Raw genomic sequence first — 21,645 nt, forward strand, 5'->3', positions numbered from 1 at the left:
ATTAATTATAATATAAAAGATAAATATTGAAAAAAAATGGGGCCAAGGGATACAAGATCACCCCGTGAGTTCAAATGGCACAGGGCTAGATTAACATCTATTCATCAAAATAACATATATACAAGCATTAAATACAAAGCCCTTAGACTACAAGAGTAGTGCCAGCCAAGGGTGGGTCTTTATCATTAGAACCATAGAAGTCCTTGGGGTAATTGGTTAGCTCAAGGGGAGCCCAATTGTTAGCAACAACAACATCAACGTCTTTATCGCCCTCTTGTTTAGGTGGAGAAATGGCTAAATCCAACCAAGGGAAAGCCCATTTGGGGTCACATTTCACTGACGGCCAACCTACATCAAGGGAAATAGGAGGAGCCACTAGGGACAAGCCCAAGTCTAGCCTTTATGGAGATGAGGCCAAGGGGTGATGTCCATAAAAACCATCAGGAGAGTAGTGATAGAACTAAGACTAGGGAGTATGTGAGCGATGTGTAGATCTACTTCAGCCTTGTCAGTGACCATGAGGAGGAGTGCAGTCACTAGATAAAGCATCTAGAGGCATGTAGATGATTGTATAGGATGCATTTCTCTAGTGAGCTAATAAATCTTGTAGGTAAGCCACCTCTAGTGCAACTTTGTCAGTTTGTACTTAAATCTGCATCATAACATTATTATAGATACATGCATTAGAGTACATAGAAACATGAATATGAATAAGGGTGTGAAAGAATAAAGTAGCATTACGGTCCTTCCAAATAGTAAACAAAATCTCCATTCTAAAAGCATGCCAAATCTAAGTATATCTAAAAGAAAGTCTGGGTGGATCTCCCAAAACAACCATATGCCAAGTGAAATCCTCTAGATGAAAAAAATTGAAGAAATCATGAATCAAAAGCCAAAAATTCTAGGCTCTTTGGCAAAACTAGAAATAATATAGGAAGCTCTCATACTAGCCACAAAAAGGGCATCTAGGATCTAGGATGCCCACATGCTAGAGCTAAGGGCCCAAAGGTAGGCCCTGGAAGAGAAGGTACTAAGAAAATTGAGCAATCTTTGGCTCTGTAATGGAGTGTTAGATAGTGGAAAATATATTACTCCAAGTCTTATGAGAAGAGTGTAGATGCCAACCCTAATTAAGAGTATCAACCATTGGAAGATGGGGCACCAGCCGTTGATACCCCAGCTTGGGTTTGTAACTAGTCATAGGAGTGGAAGGATAGCACTTCCAATATTTCCACCATGGGAAAGATGAGTAAATACCAAGCTTGTGTAACAAATTGGGAGGCACCGCAAAAACTAGAAGATCAACTATTTGCCAATTTTCACAGATAAGCTTGAATTGCATCTGTAGGTCCTCCCATGAGTGAAGGATCATTATAAATCGAGAAAATAATTCCTTGGGAGTTTTGATACCACTACAAAATGAGTGTAAAGCATTGGCTCCTTGTATTTGGCTAAAGGAACACCTTGAGCAGAAAATAAGGGAGACCACTAAAGGTTTTGATTGTTCATTGAGAAGCCATCTCTGAATCCATTACCTATCTAATGAAGACAAGGTTTGAGAGCTTCCCAAGCTTTCCAAATACTCTTAACAACAAAAGTTTCCTAAATCTGAATAGGTTTAGGAGTCACAAGAAGGGTCTTAAAGCCAATCCCTTTCTAGGTAGGCTGCTAAACTAAATAGCTTGAAGAAATACAATGCCTTGGTAAATTTTTCTAGGCCTCATCACTAGTGAGAGCCTAAATGACCCACTTAGCAGAAAGGTAATTCCACTACTTATGAGTGGAAAGCAACCCAAGTCCACTAGAATCTTTGGGCAAAGAACAGTAATCCTAAGCAACTCTATGAAAGTCATGTTGCACAACATCAGAGGCCTAGAGAAAGTCCTAGAGGAGATGCTCAAGCTTTATATATGAAACTTTAGAAGGGGCCCAATAGGAAGAGTAGTAGACATTTGTAGCAACAAGCACTTTAGAGCATTTTTGAAACTTTCCCACAAGGGAGAGTGGCGTAGTGATCCAATATTCTAGCTTCTTCTCAATCCGAGCAAGAACATCATTCAACAACTCCACATGGGAGGCTTGAAAAGAAAAGGGAATGCCCAAAAAATTAAAAAATTCTCCATGCTTAACCCATTTCCACCCATACTACTACAACCATAGAGGGCCTAACAAGAAATATTGTCTATAATACAGGGTTTTATGTCATTAAATGGTAGACCCAAAGGCAAGAAAAATAGTGTCCAAACATATTATAACAATATTCAATACATATAATCTATTATTTTTAGTTAAAATTTTTAATGGTTCAATATCAATAAAATAATAGTGTTACCTTTTAGTACTTTATCTTGAGTTCATAATCATTTATCATCTAAGGGGGCCCACTAGGTGAGTAAATCTAGCTAGTAGGAGTAGTCATTCCATTTCTTTTTAGAAAAGATAGAACTCTAATGCTCTTATAGCCATTGATAACATAATTATTGGTTGTTCCTACAACAAAGGAAAATAGTGTAGAATCCTATTTGTAATTATATTTTTTCAAATTAGGTTAGTTTTCTTAATTATGCACTTAAATTTAGTATTTCTATTTTTGTTAATTCTATGCTTTCAATCTCATAGATTAGTAATGGAAACTAGGAGGGTTTAGAGCATATACTTTGTAGATACCATTTCAAGTCTATATCCTTGGTTGATAATTAAATAATTCCAATGGTGTATTTGGATGATAATTAATATTTATAATCCATGAATGCAAAGCTCTAGTTTCTATACCAATCATTTGACAAAGCATGACCCACCCAAAAAATATAAAGGGTTGGTTGGAATCCTAGTATATCCTTAAAGACATCATCATCATTCTCTTCTATTTGGCATGACTTGACATCCAAAACTTTGTGGGAAATTAGGAATAAGTGCAATTGAATTTTTTTTTAGGTTGAAGGTGAATCCTTTGTGAAATTTAGTCTATAAATAGAGAAAACAGTGTTAGAATTGGTCTCACATTCAACATCTCAGGTAAACACCTAAGAATTTATTTTTTAGCCAATTTATTTCTTGGGTATCATAGAATTGGTCCTTTATTAGATTTAGGCTTGTTAATGGGCCTTGGAGAATTAATCTTCTACCAAATAACATGCATTAAATGCAATCATGACTACCTATGAAAGAGTATATTAAGGTGAATTTCAATGGAGCCTCAAGGGATAGCCTAAGATAGTCAAGGGTTAGGTATGCAACTATGGATGAGTCTAGGAACATTTTAGCAATTGTTGCTAAGTGCCTTCCTATGGAAAAAAATAACGAGGTTGAATCTTTGGTGGTTGTGGGTGTGGTTCTTCTTGCCAGAAAACTAGGAGTAGGGAAACTCCACCTAGAAGGAGATTCCCAACTCATCGCTAGAAAAATTACAAAAGGTCAAATGGATACGTGGTATCTTAATAAGAACATCGACCAGACTTGGAATCTATTGTTGGAATTTGAAGACTTTAAAGTGACACATGTATTTAGGGAGGAAAATCATTAGCTTACAAGCTTTTGAAAATTGGAGCTAATGGGTCTATTGATGACAATTTTGAACTTTTTGAAGATCTAAGGTACATGTAGTACCTAGATTTTTCTTGATTTTGAGAGACACCTTAGGATTATTGTGAGGCATAAGTTTAAGGGTATAGAAGTGAAAGAAGTATAGCTTAGTTTTTAAAAGAAATATTATTATGAATGTGTTTGATCAAACTTGTATGTGGTAGCACAAACAATATTCTGTTCTAATTTGTGGCATTATAATTTAAGGTGGTAAGCTGTGAAGCCTAGTTCACACACTTCAAAACTAATTTTTGAGTATAAGTCTTTACGAGGTGAAGGGGTTGGCACATTGGCCACATATAGATCCTTTAATATGTGGTATTTGTGTTCTGAGTGGTGTTGGAGGTGAGTAATGGAGTCCAAATTCTCCCTCCAAACCACAAGTCAATCTGGTCCTTTATTGGGCCAACCTTTAATGTGTGAATGTGCCACATTTTCAAAAATTGACAAAATTGAGCTTTGGGAGGTAATTGTGTAGATTGTTGGGAAGGAGTTTCTAAATATCAAGCTTCATCAAAGGTCAAACCTAGATATCTCTTCCCTCCTTTTGGGTCTTTCTCTAATGGAGAGCTCTTCACATGAGGAGGAATTGTGCATGGCCTGTGCTTGTCTTAAACCCAAATGGGTGGGTGGGTGGGTTAGGATTATTTCCCATGCATAGATTGGAATTGATATTCCCATTTATCATGACACATATAGACTAACTGGAGGTGGTGATGGCCCAAAGGTGCATCCACTCATGACTTGGACTTCTACTTGTTAGTAGGAGACTCACATGGTGAAGAATCAGTGTGGGTGGAGGGACTTGGTCTCATTTATGGATAAACTATAGGTAAAAATAGGTTGAAAGGGAAGAAATAAAAGTGTATAGGAAGGTGACTCTAGCAAGACCCTTTTCCCCAAGGGAAGAGGATGGTCATTATCTTGCTTGTCATCAATTAGAGGTTGAGAAGAAGGTGGGTGGTGTACATGGTTTTTACTATGCTAATAGGGAGTAGGGTTTAGATATTGGAGCCTTTGGGGTTGAGGTAGTTGAAAAGAGTGATGAAGTTTTAGCTTGTGTTCATCTCTCTTCTTTTAATTTCATGAAGGAAGGGGCCACAAGGTGGTTTTGCTAAGGGTAGGGACCTTGTCTTTTTGTGTGCCCAATTTTATGTAGTACGGGCTACGTGTGGTGTATCTTTTTTTTGGCTTTTTTTCTATTTGGGTGATTGGTGGGGTATGCAATCACCCAATAATGGTCATCTATACTATTAGCTCATTCCTTAGCATTTTTTCTAAGATTATTAAATCATTTATCTAGACCAAATCTTCAAAAATCAATTTATTTGATTATATCCTATAGTTTGACCACTATATCCTAAGTTCATATTTAATTAAAAGGAACATGCCCCCCTTTAATTAAATAAAAGGCCCCTTTCATTTCCTATCCTAAGTTACATACATAAAGTCATTTTCCCATTTCAAAAATGAAAGAAAAGACTTTTTGTCTCACATGGAGATACCATAGTTAGCTCTTTGTGATTGGTGGAAATGATCTTGTACATGGATCATATAAAAGTCAATTCCTCACCCTTGATTAGATCTTCTTGTCTCATGATCTCTAATGCCTATACTTCTTTAAAAGGAAAAGTTCTCTCCTCATCTAAGGATCCATCTTCTTTTCATTAGTGGTATGATGGAGGTTTTTTTACAGGTACCCTTGGAGCTTTGGAATACCTTGTAGCTACACTCTCATTCTTGTGTAGCATAATATATTAATATCACATAGAATTATCATAGTTTATTTTATGCATTAGAGCAAGATCACCTATTTTAATTAGAGGAATTGTGACTCTTCCATCTTGCTAGCTAGCTACATTTCTTGCATTTCATATAGTTTAGTAGCATTTTACATAGCATCTCATGGTAGTTCTTACACACTAGCACTTTTTATCTTATCTTAGAATATCCCATTTCATTGTGTAATTGCAAGGGGTTGTAATATTATTCTCATTTGAGAGATATTCCATTTCTATTTGAATTCCTTTATACTCCATGACTAGGGAGCTCTTGGTCGACATTTGAGACTCTCAATCAAAGAGATCTCTTGAATAGAAGGCCTTAGAGAAGTGCACATTTTTGTGTGTACATTTTTGGTGCCCACTATGGGGCAAAGAAAAAATAGTATTATTCATTACACTTACTAGGTCCCCATGAAAAGGTACTCGTCGGATGTGATACACATCATCAAGCATGATAGTGGCCTCTCTACTGGGAAAATGGAACGTGTTATGATCACTACGCACCTCTCTACTAATGTGATAAGGAGGCCAAGGTTCACCAAGATATGGGGCAAATGCAATGGCCACTCAAAACCCATGATCCTCAAAGTCCTCCTTTGATCCTCATCTAGCTAGTATATTAATCCTAGGCCTACTAACTCAGTCACCCTAACATGAAACATCAAAAACACCATCTATAAAAATTAGCATATGTGTCAATACATGACATAATGAAAACTAAACTTGACTAAAAACATCTATACTCTACTATCCAAGTGCAAAAATTGATATTCAAATAAGAAACAATGAAAAATTAGCTTACACATGCAAATTTCACTAAGTATTGCATGATACTTTCTCCAATAGTCATGTGATAGGTCAATTATGCAATTGACTGCACTCAAAACTATGAGATGTGATTGGAAAACCTCCCCATTCCATTGTCTCTCAAAATTATCAAAGACCTTGAAATCAAAAGAAGATAAATGAATTGAAAATGACCCATTAGACCCCTTTTTATACCTTTTGACCTCATTTTGGCTCAATTTTTGAACTCCTCAGAATTGCGCAAAAATTACACCCCTAGCTAATTTTGACATCCTGGATCCATTTTTGGGATCAAAATAAAAATACAAGTTCATCTTGATGGTGAAAATTGCATTTTAATTTTTTCCCCTTCTTCTATGTAGTTGGTTGGCCTTTTAAGGCTTAATCTTCAAATCTCATTGGGGCATCATAATTTCTTCATTCCTTCATGATTTATATTCTCTTCCACACTTCTTTCTCACTTAATTCCATTTTGTTTCATCTTTCTCCTTGATTTGACCTAACTCTAATGCTTTATCTTCCTTGCTCAAATTTAGTCAAACTAGGGCATATATATCACTTCTTAGTGGCCACTCTTGAGTTTTAATCACTTATCTATCATCATGGACCTTGTTTTATCTTGATTTGATCATATTTTCCTCATTTATGAATCTCCTCTACCTCATTTCAATTCCAATACCAAGGGGAAGGAATATTCTATCACCTCTACAAATCACTTGCTTGGTATGGCTATCTATTTCTCAAGAGCATATGCTTAACCTTTCCATTTTCTCTTGATCTATCTTCTTTTCTCAACATATTAGGATTCCTCTCAAGTTTTGATATGCTCTCTCTCTCTCTCTCTCTCTCTCTCTCTCCCCCCCCCCCCCCCCCCCCTAGTATCTAGTACTATCGGTACCAAATTGTGCACCTGAGGTTTATTATTTCACTCTACACTTCATTCTTTGGAGTCAAACTTCTCTACTATTCTTGCTTGGCTTTTTCATTCTTTGAAATAATGTGTTCCTAGACTGATCACACATTAGTGAAAAAGGGGAAAATTGAATCACTCAAAAATGGTCATTTTGACTATTAGCCCACTTTAAAATATTTTTCCTAAAATTACTAAATCAATTATTTAGACCAAATGTTCAAAAAATAATTTATTTTCTTATATCTTATAGTTTGACCACTATATCCTAAGTTGTAAACATAAAGTCATTTTCCCATTCTAAAAATAAAATAAAAGACTTTTTGTCTCACATGGAGATACAAAAGTCAACTCATTTTGATTGGTGGAAATGATCTTGCACATGGATCATGAAAAAGTAAACTCCTCACCCTTGATTATGTCTTCTTTGATCATGATCTCTACCATTTGTACTTATTTAAAAGGGAGATCTCTCTCCTCATCTATGGATCCATCTTCTTTACATTAGTGTTATGTTGTAGGTTTTTCTATAGGTACCCTTGGAGCTTTGGAAGATCTTGTGGCTACACTCTCATTCTTTCATATCATAGTAGTTTAATTTCATATAGCATTAGCATAGTTTCTTTTATGCATTAGAGTAAGCTCGCTGAGTTTAATTAGAAGGATTGTGACTCTTTCATCTTGCTAGCTAGTTTCACTTTACATAGCATCTCATGGTAGTTCTTAGGCACTAGAACTCTTTTTATTGTCTTAGAATCTCTCATTTCATGGTGTAATTTCAAGGGGCTACATTCTTATGCTCAACTGAGGGCTATTCCATTATTATTTGCGTTCCTTTGCACTCCATGACTAGGGAGCTCTATGTCAACATTTGAGTCTCTCAATTGATGAGATCTCTTGAATAGAAGGATTCATGATGGTAGATTCATAAAAATCAAAAATACCTCATGAGGATGAAGATGAAGAAAAACATATTTTTTCATGCTTGTATAAATGAGATAATGAAGATAGAAATAAAAAATTGTGGAATCTTTCATGAAAAATATGGAAGAGGATACAAGTTGATGTAACATATAGGATATAAAAGAAAATGTCCAATGGATAAAAATTACAAATAATTAATTGAACCTTTTGAAGATAAGTTTAGACATCCTTAAGATATGATTGATCTAGATTTTAGGAAAAAACCATTTTATGTAGGAGGAAGTAGGAGTTCTCAAATCATGATGAAGTATCTAAAGAGGAAGACTAATATCCTTAACTTGTTCCATTTGGAATCTCCCATTTTACTTTATGATCATGAGGAAAAAACTATATAAGTAAATGCAATTGAGAAAGATGGTTGTTCTGAAGAAATACTTTTGATTACTCAACTAACACTTGAATAATTACACAATATCCAAATAGTTAATATAGAGTATTAGGGTGAACTCTACATGCCTCCATACTTTGAAAAAGGTAAATCTAGTCAAGAACAAGAAATAGAAGGGCTAGAATTGAATAATGAACAAGATCAAGAAGATAAAAAAAGTGGAGAATGGTTACCTATGACTATAGGAGAATCCTTCAACTTACCTCCTAAATTCCTAAGGATTCTGGTAAATATGTGTTTGACTCACTATCTAAAGAAACTATAGACAAGGATATAGGTTTTATTGATAGCTATGAGTTCCAACTCAAAGTAGAAGGGTTTGGTATTAGGTCACATGATTTAATTGTAATGATGTTAGGCCTCATAGTGATTTCAATGCACCTTAGGATTAAATTTGTATATGAATTGATTTATTAGTTCAATCTTTCAATTCTCTTACCATGAGTTTTTTTGAACCAATAAAATCCCTACTCATACATCTTGGGTTGATTGACCAAAACTCCAATTTTGAGTCCATTGAAGTCCCTTTGTTCCAAAATGATTATGCTCTATCATATTATCTCAATATTGTTAAACATGTAAAATCTTCTACCAATGAACCACACATAAATTTTTTTGAGGAGAAAATCAAATATCTTAGTCTTAAAATAAGGGAGAAAAAATAATAAGCATTCTAATGGTAAAAACTACATTGTGGAGGTATCAAAACTAAACAAAGTAAAAAAAAATGATGTATCGAAAGGTGAAACCCTACTTGAGGCACTTGAAGATGAAATACTTTATGTCCTTGTAAGTCACTTTCAAGAGAGGTCATCAATTTTAATAGAACCAACACAACTAGTCAATTTGGGAGTGGAAGAGACTCCACAAGTTATACACATATCTATATCCCTATCAGAGGAAGAATAAAAAGAATTCGTAAACTTCTTTAGAGAGAAAAAGTTATTACATTTTGCAAGGACATATTAAAATAAGTCAAGTTCAAACCATGATTTAATCATATATCACTTATCTATTACACCCACAATTGAATTTGTGAAACATAAATTGAAAAAGATGCATCATCATGTATAATTGCTGATTAAAATGGAAATAGAAAAGATAATGAAGGAGGGGTTCATAAAATTTAGAGACTGTGTTGAGTGGATCTTCATTACTATGTTGATATCCAAGTTAGATAGATCAATAAGGGTTTGCATAGATTTAGATATTTGAACAAGGCTTATCCAAAAGATGACTTTCTACTCCCAAATAAAGATATCACCAAAAAATCAAGAAAATAATACCTTCACATGTGATCTAGGAACAATATGTTATAATTTCATGCCCTTTGGCTTGAAAATTGTAGTAGAAACATATCAACATGCTATGATACTATTTTTCATTAAATGATGCATAAAATAATTGAGGACTATATGGATAACACTATAGCTAAAACTATACAATAAAGAACACATCTAGAAGATATGACCTTGATTTTAGATTACATGGAACAAATCAAATCAAGGCTAAATCCAAAACACTATTCATTAAGAGTTTCATTTAGAAAAATCCTGGACTATATTATGTCAATTAAAGGTATTGAAGTGAATATTACAAAGATGAAATCTATTATGGTTATAAAACCTCCCAAGAATATTAGTCAAATGAGAGGACTACAATTATGGCATCAATTTATTAGGAGGTTCATTTTACAGCTAGCATAAAAATCAAAACCCTTCATTAAGCTCAGTCTAGCATCACCGAGAAGCTTTCAACTGAGTAGATTTTCCTTCTATGGATTCCTATTTTGACAATTATTATTAAGATCTTAGGTGATGATAAATTTGATAAAGGAAGGTTACAATTGTTCGAAGAGCCCAATATTAATACCATATAGGAATATGAGCATCGATTATGAGTTTAAAGATCTAGCAAAATGGGGATAGAAAGAAAAGTTCCACATGCATTGTGAGGATGAAATTTTTTAACTCCACAAATACAATGCAAGAAAATTTTATAAATATTCATAAAGGAGCATCTGAACAAAACATATTGGCTAGAATAATGAACCTTACTAATAATCATACCAAAATATTATTGTTCAATATGAATCATGTTGGGTGAAAGTTAGAATGATTCAATGAAGATCGATGATAATTAACAAATGAGAACCCTACTCCTATTTTTGGCATATCAAGGAGCTCCTTTGGAAAAGGTCCCTAAAATGCCAAATTTTGTCAATTCTCATGGTGAAAGAAGTGAAAAAGTGAGTAAGAGGTAAGTATGTTTTAATTTTTAATTTTTAATTATCTTCTTACCTCTTATTTTTAAGATGGGATGTTTAGATGAATGCCCTAATGTTCTACATATGAATATCCCATTTTATTCCATAATTTAAAATTTCTCAAAAATATGTATGCTTTTGAGATCAAAGTTATGGCATGTTGATTAAATAGTAAATATTTATATTGATTATTTTTAATCCTAAATTTAAAGTAATTATAAGATTTATAATGCTAATAAATAACTATCCATTTTAGGATATGTTTTCATAAATTAGGTATTTAAAATATATAAATGATTTAGTCAAATGAAGCAACATTTTTCTTTAAAGTCATTTATATATAGAGTAAGTACCTTCTAGATTATATTTTTTATTATTTTAATGAGGTATTGAAATATTTCAAAATATTTGGATCTTTAATCTTTCAAAATCATTATTCAAGTACCAAAATTTTTATTTATAAAGTTCATCTTGGTATTCTATAATTTTGGAGAAATATAAAACTTACAATATAGAAAACCTTTGTAATTAATATTTTTTGAGAGGATAAAATTATCTATATATCAAAGGATTATCTATCTAGAATAATATTTTTTACAAAGCCATAAATTATTGCATGAGATTTAGTTTCTCTTAATTAAAATTATATCTAATTGAAATATTTTTGTGTAGAACATAATGTAATAGCCCACTTGGGAACCCACAAGAAATAAACCTAACATATTACATTTTTTATTGAACTATTTAAAAAAAAAGTTTAAACAACATTAACATAGAAATGAGGAAGCAATATAAATATACACATCAAGTACACATAAGCAATTACAAATACAGTTTCATTCCCTCAAGGGTTTCTTCACGTCAAGTCATGTTAAGAAGTTATATTAATTAGTTTAAGTTTTCAATTACAATGTCTCATGATCATAAGAAATAATAGATACATTACCTCATAAGAAAATAAGTACAACTAATAATATGAAAGCACATCCAACGAATAGTATCCACTACACATGTCACAGGGTATGTGACAATAGATACAAGTACATCAAATTACAAGATACCTAATAACATACATACAACAACTAAATAGAAGTCTCCAAGGTAGGAATAAGAATGATAAAGGTACAACTTCTACAATAAACATACAACATCTATAATTCTAAGGGGGACCCAAGTGGTAAGAAGACACTACCTCCCAACCACATGGTTACTTAGTTAGGATTCCACTCCTACATTGCAAGGAATATAATCAATCATCCACATACAACTAATCAATCATAAAACATTCATACCTAAGAAATCCTAATAGCCAACAACTACCTCAAGGGTAATACATAACACTCAAGAAGACAAGATAATCCAAATAGAATTAACACTCAATCCAATACCAACACTAGATGTCAAGTCAACATACATATACCAAGTATAAATTGAATACCAAAATCATGACAAAGTGAAATTAGATTTCCACCTTAAGTTAAAAGACACATGTCAAAGTAAAATCACCAATCACCATCAATGAAATTTAAAAACATCATTAAATATGTCCAACAATAAATACAACATATATAAAAGAAGCACTAGAGATAAACACAAAAATTATGGAGGAGACTCGGGCTACATTCTAGGGAGTTCCATCACATAGTCACACTAGTTGAGTTACCTTGGACTTGTCTCTCAATAGACCCCAAACCTTTAAGTGTTGAGTTACCCTAGATTAGTTACTTTAAACCCTAGACCCTCAACATTACACATGAAAAACTAGAATACCCTTAGATGAAGATGAGGAAAACTAGTCATACCTCTCACTAGGTACTATTCCATTCCAATCCTTAGTTTGTATGAATACTTAAGGAGTGAGTGAGATGATATCTCTAGCTAATATTTTTATTGTGTTTCTCCCAAATTATTAATTACTAGATTATCACTTATTACATAACTTATAATAGGTTACCTTGGTACTGACCACTTTAGGCATTGGACCTCCACTATAAACCACTCCTAGAGACATGCATCTAGACTACCACTCCTAAGCATACAAATCATAGTTATGTCCCATCCCATAACACCCATAATGATTAAATTGGGTTCATTAACAAGCAACCCAAAAACAAGTTGGTTCCCCAACCCAAGTAGACATAAATGTCCCACAAATTAAAACTCATAGATGCAACTTCTAGTTTTAAAATAAAATCTTATCATACTATCCAACACAGATAAAAATTACAAAAGAAAACACAAAAAGCAAAGTCCTCTAGTGTACATACTAGCTTGCTCAACTAAACAAATACCCAAAACTAAATGAAAACCTAGAAACAAAACATAGAATCTCTCAAGAAAACACATATAGAATATAATGTTTTTTATCTTATGATTTCAATTTCAATTATTCTCTAATGTTTTTTTTGACGATCATTACTTCATTAGACAATATTTCATATCCATAACAATAGAACTTACAAATATTAATCAATTTAATCACATAATAATAAATCACTATCAATTTCTAATTGATATTTAATATATCATAATTACTCATAAAGAAATTCCCCTCATATTTAAATATTAACTACTTTACCTAAACTTCAATAACATTTAAATAAATCAATTAAATAAATAAAGAAAAATAAAAAACTTATTTCATATAAATCAATTTATTTAAAAATGATACTTATTAAATATCAAATTTAAAAAGTGGTAAAACAAGGTAGTTTTATCACATAATATTTTAATAAACTAAATTTATGTTTTTTAAACCTACCTCTTTTTACATAGAGCAACCATCAAATAATAATGGGAGGAGGGGTTACATGGCCCTTTATGGGCTAAAGTAATGTCATAAGTCTATGGAAAAAGAGGGGTAAAAAATTATTAAAACAAAAAGGAATACAATAAGGACCTCTATCCTGAGCAACAAGTTCATCAAATTCTTGCACCATCTCAAAGGGAAGTTGGCCTCTATCCATAATATTCTAGCCTGGTGCATGATCAAAAGCTCATTTGGCCAAAAAATCAACAACTTTGTTCCATTCATGAGGAATGTAAGTAAACCTAATGAACTCAAGAGAGGTACAAAAGAGAAGAATCTGATTAACAACAATGGCCAGCTACCAACTAACATCCTCAAAATCCTGCAAGGAAAGAAAGTTCACCATCACTTGGGAGTTAGAATCACAAATAATTTTGCACCATCCCCACAAACAACATTGTTCCACAACATATAAAATGGCCTGAGCCTCCATGATATTGTTAGTGTAATCACCCTTGTGCACTGAGAAAAAGAATTTAACATCACTAGAACTACAACAAGCTATTCCCCCAATACTAACAGGGCCTAGATTCACCTTGGAAGAACCATTAGTGTTAATTTTTAGAACTCCATGGGGAGGAGGATTCCAATGCCCATCCTAATTCAATTGGCCTTTCCTCTATTTCTTAGATTGCCTAGGAACTCTTTGATACCTTTGAGCTACAACCCCATCCTAAAGATGAAAATTGAGGCAATTTCATATAGAAAGATCAACCAAATCCATACCCCCATCTTGTGCACACTTCACTTGAATAGTTTCCTAAAGATAATGTGAGATCTTCCACCAAAGATGCATAACACTAATCTGAACATCTTAGAAGATTTGACAATTCCTCTCCAGCTATATATGCTAGAGAATGAATGTTGGGCCAGCAATCCAAGAAACATGGAGAGGAGAAGACTTGGAGGGAGCACCACCCAAGTGGGCCTAAAACTCAGACAAATAGGAAGCATGCCTACAAGAGAAACCCCAAGCACTCCACCAAAGGTGCCATAGTTGAGTAGAAAATGAGCAATGGAAGAATAGATGAGAGACACACTCCTTCCCATTACCACACAAAACACAATAAGAGGGGCCCTAAAATCCATGTTTACAAAGATTACCTCATGTAAGACAATGGTTGTGAGCCACTAGCCACATGAAAAAATTGCACTTGGACCAAACTTCCTTCCACCAAGGGACCTTAGCATCCCCAAATAATTGTCTAGATATCTCCTGATACCTAGTAGATGCATGATATTTACTAGACAAGGTACCTCCCCAAGCCAAAGAATCTGGTCCTAGCAAAGAGGAACACTCCCTAGAGGCTAGAATCTTAGAAAGCTCCTAACAATCCACCTCTATGCCTCTAGGAGCCCAATCAAAAGAGTGCTTCTATCTGTAACCAACAACAAGTCTAAATTGATAAGGAGTCTTGAAATGAGCCACTTTATCCCATCTAGTAGAATGAAAATAATCACAAAGAGTTTTAAGATGAGGTTACATGGATAACATGGATAGGAATCAATCCCAAGCATCAGACCAAAAAATAGCCTTAGAGCCTCCCTTACATATCTAGAACAAACCTCTCTTGACTAACACAACATTAGTCTTTAGAGTATGCCGGACCATAGAGACACAACCTTCAAAGGGAAGTGCACAATTAGAGCAAGGATTAGCACCACTAAAATATTTATGGGTGACAATATGAGCCCAAAGTTGATGTTTTCTAGAGCACCATCACCAATAAAATTTAGCAGCCAATGCTTGACTACTCAAGAGAGTTGATCAAAAACCAAGACCACCTTCCTTTTTAGGCCTAAAAATAGTATCCCAACTAATAAAACTCAATTTAGTGCTATGAAAATTACCACTCCAAAGGAATTTCTAAGAAAGAGCATCAAACTCCTTGAGAAAGTAAACACAAGTAGCTTGAACCATGCTTCTATAAGTAGGAAGAGCTTGAATAATAGATTGAAGAAGAGTAACCCAAGAAATACTAGAAAGCCCTCTATGAGTCCAATGATTTACCTTATCCTAAATATTGGTAATAAAAAATTTCCATAAGATTCATTCCTACCTAGAAATAGCAATAGGGGTGCCAAGATAAGTCAAAGGAAGTGACCCAATTTGAAACAGTAAGATACCAACAATCTTTTGCTGAATAGAATTAGGAGTGTTAAAAAAGTAAATGGAAGATTTATACTCATTAAATTTTTTTCCTAAAGCTACCAAATAAATATCCAAATTATTTTGAAAGGCTTCAACTTCCTTGATCCTAGCAAGACCCACAAGAGCATAACCATCAACAAATTGAAGGTGAGAAAGAGTAGGTAAACCATTACCCCACCTCCACCCTTGAATATATTTTTGGGACACTTGATACTTAATGAATCTACCCAAGTCCTCAGCCATGATGATGAATAGATATGGGGAGAGAGGATCACCCTAGTGGAAGCCTCTAGAGGCATCAAGTAGATGGGAAGGTTGACCATTAAGAAGAACTGAAAAAGATGCAGAAGTAACACAACTCATAGTCCAACTCTCCCAGTTAGAGATAAAGCCAAAAGTAAGAAGAATACTCCATTTAACTCTATCATAGGCCTTAGCCATATCAGGTTTAACAAACATCAATGTCTCCCTTGAAGTAGCCATAGAGTGAATAGCCTTAGTGGCAATAACCACCCCATCCAAAATTTGTCTTCCAACAAAAAAACCATGTTGTTCCTCTAAGATAATAATTGGGATCCACTTTCTAATTCTCTCTAAAATCAACTTAGTAATGACTTTGTAAATCACATTACACAAGGTAGTTTGTCTAAAAATCTTTAATTGATTAGCACCCTCTCTTTTTGGAATAAGAGTCAAGAAAGTAGAATTCAATGCTTGATGCATCTGCTTGCTAGAATAGGATTCCTTAACCACCTCCAACAAATCATAATTAATGATGTCCTAGAATTCCTAAAAGAGCTCAACTGGAAAGCCATCAGTACTAGGAGCCTTTCCCTTAGGCATGTCAAAGACCACCTCCTCCAGCTCTTCCAAAGAGATTGGTTGCATGAGATAATCATTCATTTCCTAAGTAATAAGGGAAGAAATAAAAGATAAAATAATATTTTCTTCATTATCAACAAGAGGAAAGTCCTCAAAGAAGAGGGTAGAAAAGTACTAAGTAGCCTCTTGGAACAAAGCTAGCAAGGAAGTTAGTTGGATACCTTGAGAATTAACCAAAGAAGAGATATTGCTCTGATTCCGACAAGATTGCACAATTTTATGGAAAAAAGTAGTGTTCCAATCACCTTCCTGGAGCCAATCAATTCTAGCCTTTTTCTTCCAAAAAATTCCCTCTCAAAGTTCCCATTCTTCTAGAGCTCTAGAAGCAAGGGATTCAACCCTTCCAAGATCCTTTGAGTAACCTCAATCTCTAATCTTCCTAGTGATGACATTAAGATCTTCCTAAGAAAGCCTCTTCAGAGAGTGAAGGTTCCCAAAACATTGTCTATTCCATATCCTGAGCTGCCTTTTAACATATTGAAGCCTTTTAGAAAATGAAAACATAGCAGTACCATATGGATGAGTGCCATCTCTCCACCAACATAAAACAAAATCCCGAAGAGATGAGTCATGAAGCCACATCAACTAGAACTTGAAAGGTGGATGCTTTGGAATACAAGCCCCAATAGAAAAAAATTGATTGGCCAATGATTAGAACCCCTCCAATTAGGGATTTCCAAAGAGAGAGTAAGGGTGTCACTAACCCAGAAACAAGAAACAAGAAATCTGTCCAAACATTCTAAGATAGCATTAGCCCTAGTCCTTCAATTATTCCAAGTATAGAGACCATTAGAAGGCTTAAAATTAGAGATATGTAAAAGTAATATGTGTTGCCAAAGAAGAGCAGAAGAAGGCCCCAATCTAGTCAAACCACCTTACTTCTCCTCCAGACTTAAAACTAAATTGAAGTCCCCTGCTAACACCCAAGGATGAAAAGGGTAACAATTTATAACATACTAAATATGCCTCCAAATTTCCTTCTTTCCTAAAAAATAAATAGGTGCATACACATTAGTAATCATGATTACCTCTCCTGAGTCCAAAACATAAGCCACCATAGAGGGAGTTGAGTGAGAAGATACCCAGCCAAGGGGAGAAATTTTTTGTGGATCCCAAAAGATAGCCAAACCACCAACACTACCCATAGCCCTAACACACTGGCATTGCCCACAAGTCCAAATACTAGAGGCATGTTGGATCATAGAATCCATAGAGAGCTTAGTCTCTTGGATACAAAAAAAATTAGGAGAATGATCAACCACCAAATTTAGAATAGCCTTTTGTCTAGGGATGCTATTCGACCCCCTAACATTCCATGAGAGAATAATCATCATTGAGTATAATGGGGAAAGGGATCATCCAATGGTTTCACTAACCTAGAATCGATCAATATATCTCTTATGAGTTTAATTTTCTCTTGGTCTATTTTGCACCCACTCCTTAGAGGAGGAGTAAAGGAAACCCACTTAAAGGGTCTATGCATCAACCCCAAGGGGAGAGGAGACCCCTTACCCTTAACAGATTCTAGTACATCCTTAACTATCTCTTCCAAAACAATGTCATTATCCTCTGACACCATAGGTGTGACTAGAGCATCTAACATAGGAGCTATGGGGACCTCATAGTTCTGATGTACCACAACCTGGGATGCCCCACAAGTGTCATTAGGTGAAAGTCCCTCATTTAGACAAACTAGGTTAGAAGAGACACTAGGAGGAATACCCTCCTCTAGAACAATACTATCCAATACCTCAAAGTGATTAAAACCTGAATCAGATATTCTATCTTTCAAAGGCCTCTTCTGACCACACCCCTTAGCTCATGGGAAAGCAGGGGTAAATTCATCCTTATCCTATATTTGAGCCTTGCCCTTTCTTGTAGCATCTAGCTAATTCTTCCCCTTGGTTGTATTATCTATCTGAGCTTGTCCTTTCCCTATACTATTTTCCAGACCACCACCATTGTCAACCTAGAACCATCTACTCCTTTGGAAGTCAAGTTGTGAGGACTTTGGCATTGTAAATGACCATACTCATGAAATATCTAGCATCAAAAAGGGAGAGATTCATTATCTAACTCTTGCACCTAGGAAGAAACCCCAAGAAAAATTTCCAAAGAATCTGGTAATGGGTTATTGAAATTAATTTAACCACAAATTATAGCAATAGAAATAACCTTTTTATTGAGGGAGTAAGCACAATCGTAGTTGGCTTTCCTAGCAAAGCAACAATTTGATGAAGGTTTTTTTCTCCCTAGAATTCTAAGGGAAGGCAAGGCAAGCAAACCCAAACTAGCACTATTGAAGGGAGATCCTCAACAAAATTAAATCTTGAATGCCAAGGTTTGACAAATAACCCCACATGGTTTTAGAAATAAGAGCCTCCTTCAAAAACATGACCACAATTAGACATGCATGAGAATACAAAAAAAAAAAAAAGTGATTCCCTGCCAACATGACCTCCATATTTCCTTCCACCTTCCATGAGCGATGGATCCATGCCTCAAGAGAAAATAAGGAAATTTGGATTTCAAGAAATTTTCATATCATTTAAGCATACTTGGTCCAATATTCAATGTCCTCCATCACCACCACTAGAGGAATAACTAGAATAGGGCAATCATGGCTACATGGAAAAAAACCATTAAATTTTTCATCTTGGAGCTCTCCCCTAAATAAAATGGTTCAGATCTCATCACATACATAATGGGAGAAGAACCATCTATCATCACCAATTCAAAAGAAATCCTAGGCCCTACCATGCAAACAATCAAAATATGCCTAGTATGAATTGAATTGCCCTTAAATAATTTCAATTGGATGCTTGGCCTTAATCATGTTGCAAATAATAAAATCCTCTTGGCCTTCCCACCTTCCTCACTCTCAAATAAAATACAACAAGGAAACACATGAAACTAGATAATATGTGAAAATAGAGAAATGAAACACATAGTTACTTCATGTTATATCTTGGTGGGTCTGCATCCTCTCAATTATTTGATTTGTAGAAATCAACAAACATGACTTTTTCACTAGAAAAATTGCATGTAAAATTCTCATAGTGACATAGTGACAATGGGACACATGTTTGGGTGGGCCTTCCTTCTTTGCGGCTAGTAGAGTTGTCAAAAGAGGTAACAACTAGCAAAGTTTTATTCATGAATTTTTGAGGTGGACCAATTTCTTGACATCCCCTTGACCACCGTTGACTCAGAGATGATCAATGATTGTCACTATGTTGCTATAGGAAAATGTATGATGATTTTCCATAGTGAGATAGTGACAATGTGATCTATGGACATGTGTGACCTATTTCAGCTATGGACCGCAAGTGAGAGGGTGTTAGATGAGTTAGTATAGGGAAGTGTTTTGATTGGTCAAGGTATTGATAAGGATAAGTGCATCTTCAAGACCATCAAATTAAAAGTAGATTGAGGATTGTCATTATGTTGCTATAAAAAACTATCAGACCTTTAGTCATAGTGACATAACAACATGTTGACATGTGTCTTAGTAGACCTAGGTAGAGAGTAAGTAGTGGTAGTTAAGTCCATTTTTAAGATCATGAGTATTTTATGTTATATCATTTTCAAGTTGTGATGCAGTGATAACAGTTAGTTAGGATATAAGGTAGTGAAGTTGTGACTAGGGTAAAGATGTGGTTCAACATAATTTTGAATGCTGGTGAAGTGGTAAAATGTTTTAATATGACTAATCCACATGGTAGAGCCTAAAGATTGGCTCTAGTTGACCAATGACATGGCTGACTTGGCATGCTAAGAAAAAATAAAGACAACTCTTTAATGGAAAATTTGATCTTATTGACCATCTGCAACCACCTTTTTCATTCTCCATTTATGGTAAATATAAAGGACATTCCCTTCACCACCTAGTTATCCATCTACCAAGTCAGAATGATAATGGCCACTATTTATATTTTCTCAAGGTTCTGTTTGATGAATAGATGTGATTTTCCTACATCTGGATGTGTACCAGCATTGGATCTTTCCTAGATTTAAAGTGATTGTTCTCTGCAACCTTAATGTAGTTGTGTGCTTTTCCTTAGGGTAGAGGCTATCTTAGTCATGCTTGCACTATAAAATTAAATTTTGTAACCCTTCTTAGAGTCGTTCATTTTTTTTAAATTCTATAATGACAATATTCTATACTCTATTATTGCAATTTCCTTTTGCACTTTACCTCATTTTCCCATCAATATTAGTGCAAAATCTTCTTGACTCTATTGGTGTTTTGTTTTCATTCTTTAATCTGCATAACAATATCTACTATTGCCTTTGAATGTTATAGATTGAAGTTCCTTCCTTGTGGTTTTTCATTTTGTTTCTAATCAGTATGTAACTATTGGATTAAGAAAAAGGTTGAATCAATTTATTTTGAGGTTATATTGATGAATAGTGCTTTTTAGGTAGAGATATGACTAAAAAAACTATTTTGGTGCATCATCCCCTTTAGATTAGATTAGGTAGTTTTCTTTCATGTATTTCTTTTTCCTTTTCCTCTTAAAGAGTAGTTAGATGCACCCTTATGGTAAGGAAGCCAACCTTCTCTAGAGACTCAATCTCACATTTCAAGTCCTAAATCTTGGAGATTGTTTCCATGTTTCACAAGGTTTCCTTTAGGTAAAAAATTTAGGCAAGGGTGCAAGCTTTTGTGATAGCAATTTTTGGCATGCCTAGTGGGACTAACATATTAGAGCATACTAAATTCACTAGTGTCAAAGAAAGGAACTTCAAATATATGTTGAGAAGATAGTGTTGCTTTTAGTAATTTTTTAGGCCTTCAGGAACTCATTTTCAATTATTTGGCAACTCCAACTCTACATTCTAGTTCTAGACCAAAGTTGCTAGGATTCATGCCCAAAAATCAAACAAGGGCATCTTCTATATTTCAATACATTGAGATTTCATTTTGAAACCCTAAGAGAAAGAGGAATAGATTATCTCTATCACCAGTTAGGAGTGCAACAATAGCACACACACTTGAAAGATCTCTCTCCACTCCTCCTATTGATAGATCATAGCCTAGGTTGCCATCTTTTCATTTAAATAGAGCATTATTCTAT

The sequence above is a fragment of the Cupressus sempervirens genome, chromosome 8, assembly GCF_028749045.1.
Source record: "Cupressus sempervirens isolate cs-2001-9-10 chromosome 8, ASM2874904v1, whole genome shotgun sequence".
Classification (NCBI taxonomy): Eukaryota; Viridiplantae; Streptophyta; class Pinopsida; order Cupressales; family Cupressaceae; genus Cupressus; species Cupressus sempervirens.